This window comes from Miscanthus floridulus, chromosome 17 (genome assembly GCF_019320115.1).
Source record: "Miscanthus floridulus cultivar M001 chromosome 17, ASM1932011v1, whole genome shotgun sequence".
Taxonomy (NCBI): domain Eukaryota; kingdom Viridiplantae; phylum Streptophyta; class Magnoliopsida; order Poales; family Poaceae; genus Miscanthus; species Miscanthus floridulus.
This window is the reverse complement of record NC_089596.1, coordinates 68,935,425-68,942,875: the sequence shown is the minus strand read 5'-3', so window position 1 is coordinate 68,942,875 and position 7,451 is coordinate 68,935,425.

The following is a 7,451-nucleotide window of genomic DNA, read 5'->3' as shown; positions in this document are numbered from 1 at the left end:
GTGCCCAAGTATGTACCAAGAATGTGCTGGCCCAGGTCCGGGTCCTTGCTCCAGAGGCGCCTCTGTCCAAGATAGCAGAGGAAGCTAAAAGCCAAGAATACCTTGACGCCGTTGAGAGGATGGAGTCTGAGGTCGAAGGTCTAGCCAGTAGGGTTGTAGATAGTCTAAATATTGACATTTCCCTTCCTGATGACAACGCCTGACTCGATTGAGCATCCCCTTGTAATATTACACTCCTTTTTAAATGAAGATTCTTTATTTTTGTTGATGTATTCTTTGTCTGGGTGCGGTTGAAGTTACTTGACTTGCTGAGTACTTTGTCCCGTTTTTTGTCTCTGCTCCTCAAAAACAACTCTGTGTGTTATCCTGACGAGACCCCTCGATTTGTCGAGTACTTTTCTTTTCTTCCTCTTTTGTGATCCATCGAGTGCTTTGTCCGTGCTATGACTTGTTAGATGTAGATCTCTGCGTTGACAACTTTTCGCCTGCGCTATGTAAAACGACTCGGTATAGAATGTTGCCTTGACAAACTTCGGCATCCGAGTGCTTTCTTGAGTGGCGCTTGTGCTTTTCTGAGGAAAAAGTATTCCTATCTGGATGTAGCCCCTGAGCCTCTTGCTTTTCGGAACGAAGTGCTGGAGGGTCTTTTGAAGTTAAATTTCGGTCGACTGGTTTCGGGTGTTAGCTTTTAGCTACCCACATCGGTGGGCTCAAGCATCTTTTCAGCTATTTTGCTCTCGGCCGGGATGCTCAGGCATGTTTTTGGCTATTTTGCTTTTTGTTTTGGGTGTTAGCTTTTAGCTACCCTCATCGGCGAGCTCAAGCGTCTTTTCAGCTATTTTGCTCTCGACCGGGATGCTCAGGCATGTTTTCAGCCATTTTGCTTTTTGTTTCGGGTGTTAGCTTTTAGCTACCCTCATCGGCGAGCTCAAGCGTCTTTTCAGCTATTTTGCTCTCGGCCGGGATGCTCAGGCATGTTTTCAGCCATTTTGCTTTTTGTTTCGGGTGTTAGCTTTTAGCTACCCTCATCGGCGGGCTCAAGCATCTTTTTAGCTATTTTGCTCTCGGCCGGGATGCTCAGGCATGTTTTCAGCCATTTTGCTTTTTGTTTCGGGTGTTAGCTTTTAGCTACCCTCATCGACGAGCTCAAGTGTCTTTTCAGCTATTTTGCTCTCGGCCGGGATGCTCAGGCATGTTTTCAGCCATTTTGCTTTTTGTTTCGGGTGTTAGCTTTTAGCTACCCTCATCGGCGAGCTCAAGCGTCTTTTCAGCTATTTTGCTCTCGGCCAGGATGCTCAGGCATGTTTTCAGCCATTTTGCTTTTTGTTTCGGGTGTTAGCTTTTAGCTACCCTCATCGGCGAGCTCAAGCGTCTTTTCAGCTATTTTGCTCTCGGCCAGGATGCTCAGGCATGTTTTCAGCCATTTTGCTTTTTGTTTCATGAAAACAACTCGTTGAAAGTCATGACAAGACATGCTGTGGATGAATGTCATCTTTATTGATCATGAGTATAAACTACTACATATGTTGTTGAAGAGTATTACTTTTCGTCGATTGTGAACGTTGGTCCCTTGTGGCTTGCATATCTGTTTTTTCTTGAGTTGTTTTTACGCGTAGAATCTTCTTAGCTGGCTGATGTGCCATGTATTGCTGACTTCTTTTCCATCCTCGGTTATTAACTTGTATGTGCCTGGTCCGGTGACTTTTGTGACAATGAACGGACCTTCCCATGGACTGAGTAGTTTATGTCGTCCGTCAGTCTTCTGTATCCTTCTTAGTACTAAGTCTCCGACTTGTAGTGATCGAGGTTGGGTACTCTTGTTGTAATGCCGTCTTAAACCTTGTAGGTATCTGGCTGATTGGAGGGTAGCGTTTACTCTGACTTCTTCTAAGCTGTCGAGTTCTAATCTTCTTGTGTGTTCTGCTTCTCCTTCATCGTATTGTTCTATCTTTGGGGATGTCCAGATCAAGTCGGCGGGCAGTACGGCCTCTGACCCGTAAACTAGGAAGAAAGGCGAGTAGCCTGTTGCTCTGCTTATTTGAGTTCATAGTCCCCATACTACTTTCGGTAATTCTTCAATCCATTTGGACCCGTAGTCCACTAGCTCTTCGTATAATCTTGGTTTTAATCTGGCTAGTATGAGTCCATTAGCCCTTTCTACTTGTCCGTTGGCCTCTGGATGTGCCACAGACGCATAGTCTATACTGAAACCACAGTCTTGTGCCTAGCTCTTGAACTCTGTAGCTATGAAGGGGGAGCCTAGATCTGTGATGATTTGATTGGGCATGCCGAAGCGGTGCATAATGTCTTGGATGAACTCGACTGCTTTGGTTGCGCTGTACTTCGCGAGTGGTTTGTATTCAATCCACTTGGTGAATTTGTCGATTGCTACGAAGATGTACTTGAAGCCGCCTTTTGCTTTTTTCAGGGGTCCTACTTGATCTAGCCCCCAGCAGGAAAAAGGCCAAGCGGGTGGGATGCAGATAAGATTGTGAGCTGGTACGTGGGCTTGTCTTGAAAACATTTGGCAACCTTTGCATTTTTTGACAAGCTCTTCTGCATCCTTCAAAGCGGTTGGCCAGTAGAATCCGGTGCGAAATGCTTTGCCAACCAGTGTCCTTGAAGCGGCATGATTTCCACAGCAACCTGAGTGTATTTCATCTAGGATTTCTTTGCCTTCTTCAAATGAGACACATTTTAGTAGTACTCCTGATGATGCTGCTCTTCTGTAGAGTTTATCCCCTACTAGAACGTAGTTTTTGCTTCTGCGAACAATTTGGGTGGCCTCTGCTTTATCTGCTGGCAGTTTATTTTCTTTGATATAGTCAATGAAAACTTGGGTCCATGAAGTGTTGATTACCAAGATCTGAACGCCTTTAGCCTAAATTTCATGTGTTGTTTCACCGGGTTGTTTGATAGAGGGAATTGATAGCTCTTCTATGAATACGCCGGGTGGAACCTTTGCTCTGTCTAATCCGAGCTTGGCAAGGACATCTGCTGCAATGTTGGAATCACGTAGGACGTGTAAAATTTCTAATCCTTGGAAATGTTTTTCAAGTTTCCGTATTTCTGCACAATAAGCACCCATGTTTTCTTTGGTGCAATCCCAATCTTTGTTGACTTGGTTGATGACCACTGCTGAATCGCCGTATACGAGTAATCTTTTCATTCTGAGGGTAATCGCCACTCGTAGCCCGTGGATGAGGGCTTCATATTCTGCTTCGTTATTCGTAGCTTGCCATAATATCTGAAGGACGTACTTGAGTTGCTTTCCTTCTGGAGAAATGAGGAGAACGCCTGCACCGGCCCTGCCTAGTTTGAGTGATCCGTCAAAGTACATCTTCCAGTGGTCAAGGATTGTATCTGATAGAGGCTGTTGAATCTCTGTCCATTCAGCCACGAAATCGGCGAGGGCTTGAGATTTGATTGCTTTCCGTGGGGTGAAATTGATGTCAAGAGCTCCAATTTCAACTGCCCACTTGGATATGCGTCCCGTGGCATCTTTATTGTGTAGGATGTCTCCGAGTGGAAAATCCGTCACCACGGTAATCTTGTGGCTTTTGAAATAGTGGCGAAGCTTCCGTGAGGTGATGAGTAGAGCATAGAGTAGTTTTTGTACATGCGGGTACCGGATTTTGGATTCTAACAGTACTTCGCTGATGTAGTATATGGGACGTTGCACTTTATACACGTGCCCTTGTTCTTCTCTTTCTATGACTATTGCTGTGCTGATTACGGTAGGAGTTGCCACAATATATAGCATCATATCTTCATCTTTCTTTGGAGGTGTTAGGATAGGCAACGAAGTGAGGTATTCTTTAAGTTTTTTGAAAGCTTCGTCGGCCTCTATTGTCCACTCGAACTTGTCTGTCTTCTTCAGTAGTTTAAAGAAAGGTAACCCCTTTTCGCCGAGTCTTGATATGAAACGGTTGAGGGCCGCCATGCATCCTGTTAGTTTCTGCACATCTTTGACACTTCTAGGTGGGCCCATTTCTGTTATAGCTCGAATTTGCTTGGTGCTGGCTTCGATCCCGCGCTGACTGACCAAAAATCCAAGTAGTTGTCCTGAGGGAACTCCAAATACACATTTATTTGGGTTCAATTTCCATCTCCATTTCTTCAAGTTTTCGAAGGTTTGCTTTAAATCTTCAATTAGAGTGTCTGGGTTCTTTGTTTTCACCACCACATCGTCCACGTATGCCTCCACATTTTCACCGATTTGATTCCCAAGGCAAGTCTGGATAGCTCTTTGGTATGTGGCTCCAGCGTTCTTTAGTCCAAACGACATGGTCTTGTAGCAATAGGCACCGAACAGGGTGATGAAAGATGTCTTGCTCTGGTCTTCTTCTTTTAGTGCGATCTGGTGATATCCTGAATAGTAATCGAGAAAAGATAATAGCACAGATCCTGCTGTCGAGTCAACTATCTGGTCAATGCGTGGTAGTCCGAACGGATCTTTTGGGCAATGTTTGTTGAGATCTGTGTAATCGACGCACATACGCCACTCGCCCGTGTTTTTCTTCTGCACAAGGACCGGGTTTGCTAGCCAATCTGGATGAAGGATTTCCTTGATGAATCCGGCTGCCATCAGTTTTGTTATTTCCTTTTTGATTGCTACCTTCTTGTCGGGTGAGAATCGTCGTAGCCGTTGTTTTACAGGCTTGGAGCTTTTGTTAACATCAATTATGTGCTCAGCCAACTCCCTTGGGACTCCTGGCATGTCGGCCGGCTTCCAAGCGAAGATATCTTTATTGTCCCGAAGAAAGTTGGTGAGCACGAGTTCCTATTTTGCCAAGAGGTGAGCACTGATAGTTGCTGTCTTGGAGGTATCGCCTGTGCCTAAGTCGATTTGCTTGACGTCGGCTTCTTTTGGTGGTGCAATGATGCTGGGCTTTTTAGCCGGTATTTCTAATTCTTCTTGGCTTGTCTCTGCAGCGATTGCGGCTATTTCTTTTCTTCCATTGTCGGCTTGCGCTTTAGCTGCAATTTGGATCGCCTGAACGTCGCAGTCAAAAGCGCGCTTTAAATCGCTTCGAAGAGAAAGGATACCATTGGGTCCTGGCATCTTAAGCAGTAAGTACGGATAATGTGGTATTGCCATGAATTTGGCCAGTGCTGGATGTCCGAGGATTGCATGATATGACGAATCGAAGTCGGCGACTTCAAATTTGATAAACTCTGTTCGGTAGTTTGAAGGAGTTCCAAAGGTAATAGGTAAAGTAATTTGTCCGAGTGGCATGGCTGCTTTGCCGGGTACTATTCCATAAAAAGGTGTGCTTGTTGGCGTAATCATCCCGGCGAGTTGTAGTCCCATTTTCCTTAGAGTTTCTGAAAAGATGATGTTGAGTCTAGCTCCTCCATCGATTAGTACTTTGGTGACGGTCATACCAGCAATAGTTGGATCTAGAACCAGTGGATAATGGCCTGTGTTTCCCACGCTAGTCCATTGGTCTTCTCTAGTAAATTGGATAGGATACTATGACCAATTGAGGTATCTTGGTGTAGCCGGTTCTGCTGTCATAATGGTCCGCAGTGCTAGTTTTTCTTGATGCTTACTTCTGCAATCCGGAGCCCCTGAGAAAATCACTGCTACTGTTCCCCTGGGTTTTTGGAATCCTTTGTCCTCGTGGTTGTCTTCTTCTATTTTCTGATTGTCCTCTTTGGTGTTTTCCTTACTATCTTTTCTTGTGTATCGATCATTGAAAGTGTAGCAATTTCCGATGGTGTGCCTCCCACTAGGGTGCAATGGGCAATGTATGTTTTCAATGTCATCATACCTTCTGGGTTTGGAAAACTTCTTTGATTTGTCGGCCATTGCCACAGTATTGTCTGGTCTACGCTTTCTTTCTTGATGTCTGCTATTTCGGTGATTTTGCTTGTCCGAGTTGTCCTGGTTGCTTCTGTCCGGGAACCTCTCTCGTGTTTTTTTCTTCTGCAGTAATCATCTTTTCTACTGTACGTCTGAATTCTTCATTGTTTCTCGGATTTTCTTTGCAGAAGTCTTGAAATTGCCATCTAGCCATGATTCTGTGGGAGAAAGCTTCAATTACTTCTCGTTCAATTATGTCATGCACTTGAGCTCGTAGTTCGCCGAATCATCAATAGTAATTTCTAAGACTTTCACCTCCCTTTTGCTTGAGTCCTTTTAGTTCTGCATGAGTGATCGAGTGTGTAATGATTCCTGCGAAATTCTCACAAAAAGCTCTTTGCAAATCCTCCCAATTTCTAATAGATCCTGGGTTCAGTTTGTCGAACCATTGAAGGGGCATGGCCTCCAGTGCCATGGGAAAGAAAAGGGTTTTGATATCGTCATCTCCTCCGGCTAGTTCAATTGATTGTGAATATATTCTGAGCCATTGCCTTGGTTCGGTCTTGCCATCATACTTGGAGTGGTTAGACGGTTTGAATTTGTGAGGTAATCGTACCAATGCAAGCCTGTTCACGAAACAGGGGAACCTGTCGTGTGCCTTGGTTTCTTTGAATTCAGATTCGGCACCTTCTTCTGGCCAACTGTTGTTCTGATGGGAACAATCTTGCGAGGTTGTCCATGTAGGTGCCCTGCTCCTAGTCTTCCTTAGTTGTTCAAATCGGTGGCTTTGATTATGTTCCTTCTTACTTTCTCCGTTATGGCTTCCACCCGGCCCAAGTCTTTCGAAAGCGGATTTCCTTTGATTTTGATCTTGCCGGTGGGTTGTTGATCTGGCGGGTAGTCTTGATCGAGCTTTCTCTTCATGCATTCTCGGGATCGTCGATCGGAGCAAGTCCTAGAGCTATTCATACTTCTCACCTGGATGTGAAGTTGCTCCGAGTTCTTCTAATGCTTCTCGAATCTTATCGTAAGGCGTATTCGCCATGCGTCTTCCTTCGACTTCTCGTTGCGATTTTCTTTTGTCGTACTCAGCCAATTCTGACTCGTACCTGATCCAGGCTTCCCTGCGCTGCCTAGCACGGTGTTGGCGCCCTTGCTTCAACTTGTTTTTTCTTTCTCTAGCTTGTTTCTGACTATCGGTTTCTCCGTCGTAGCCCTAGGCAAAGGGTGATATGTTGGATTCTGATTCATCTGATGATCTGACATCGGGTGCTTCCGGGGGATTTAATGGTGACCGCGGACGTCGAACCATGAGCACTTCTCATGCATGAGTTGTTCTGTTATTGGCGTTAGTTTTCATGCTGTCGGAGTCATTGATAACTTCAGTGGATGCCTCGGTGCCGTAGATCAAGTCTCCTTCTTGGTAAGGTAAAATAGCTGTTGTTGTTGTGCCGACTAGTTGGGTTCCGCTACCCTTAGGAATGGAACCCGACTAGTGGATGATACAGTCCTGTGATGTTATCGTTAGCACGAGACCCTCCTGAGCTCCTATCAGTGGTATCCCGAATCTTGGATTGAAAGATCTTTCGACCTGTCCCTGATAGGATTTTGCCATGTTGTCAAGCACAAATGGAAAAGAACT